The sequence below is a fragment of the Condylura cristata genome, unplaced genomic scaffold, assembly GCF_000260355.1.
Source record: "Condylura cristata isolate star-nosed mole 26May11 unplaced genomic scaffold, ConCri1.0 scaffold00001, whole genome shotgun sequence".
Classification (NCBI taxonomy): Eukaryota; Metazoa; Chordata; class Mammalia; order Eulipotyphla; family Talpidae; genus Condylura; species Condylura cristata.
The window spans coordinates 71,166,481-71,167,729 of NW_004567102.1; positions in this window are offsets into that span (position 1 = coordinate 71,166,481).

Genomic DNA, 1,249 nt, shown 5'->3' on the forward strand with positions numbered 1-1,249 from the left:
TTAAAAAAAAACTTTCTAAAGTTAGAATTACTGGATATTATTTACATATAGTAAAGTTCACCAATTTTTGGTGAATTGTTCTGATTTTGACAAACCAATACAGCCACATAGTTCTACTTTCCATGACTGAAACAAGCTTCACGGGCCTTCTTGTGATCATGCCCGCCATCCACCTCCAGCTCCTGATAAAACTCCCTGTTTTCTGTCTCTATATCCTTTTCTTGAATGCCATGCTATGGAATCAGTGTGTGGCCTTGTGTCCTGTTTTTCTCACTTAGCATAATGCTTTTGAGATTCACCCATGTTCTTGCCCACTTGGGAGTTTGTTGTTTCAGTGGTGTAGGATTGAAATGTGCAACATGTTGCTTGCTTGTGTCACCATTTGATGGCCCTTTTTGTGATTATAAGTGTCCAGGTTTGTGATTTTGAATAAAGAGGCTGCAAACATAGACTCAAATATTTCTTGGGTTAAAACCTAGGAGTGGGATTGCTGGGACACATTTTAAGTGTTAACTTGACAACAAACTGCCAAACTGTTTTTCGAAGTCACCAAACTGTTTTTGTATAGCCACCACAGAGAATGAGCCTTCCTCCTGCTCCTTGTCCTTGCCAGAAACAAAAGCTGTAAGCTTTTGTTTTTTAATTTTCCTTTAACCATTCCAAACAAATGTGCAAGCTCACATTTACTAGAAAACAACAGTCCTTTGCCCAATTTATTGGGTGTGGATGTCTTTCAATGTCCCCCACCATCGCCTAGATGATGAAAGCCTGAAATGGTCTGTCAAGTTCTGAGCACAAGAGTGGCTTTTCCCTCCCCCCTCCATCCTGTGGAAGTCACACCAATTTTGGGTTTGTTTTTTTTTTTCTGTGGAGTTCAGGAAAATCCTGACAGCTTGCCAATATACAGGGGTGTGTGTGCTGCATATCTGGAGGACACGTTTGTAAGCTGGAGTGGGGAAGTAGGTGAGCACAACATGCTAGGATGTTTCTGAGGAGAGCTAAAGCTCTCAGGGGAATACCTGAAGAAAAACTATTCCAAGATGACTAATTGGGCTTAGGAAACGACTAGGAAACTAGAAACTGGAAAGCAACTTCAGCCAATACTGCTGAACAGAGGCATGAAATAGAGATGGCATTGGTAAGCACTGGATAAGATTTTTTAAAGATTTATTTATTTGTGCATACAGAACTGGGGTACAGGCCAGAGGCTCAGGGGTGGTGAGAGGATTCACCAGAGACAGAGTGGGGA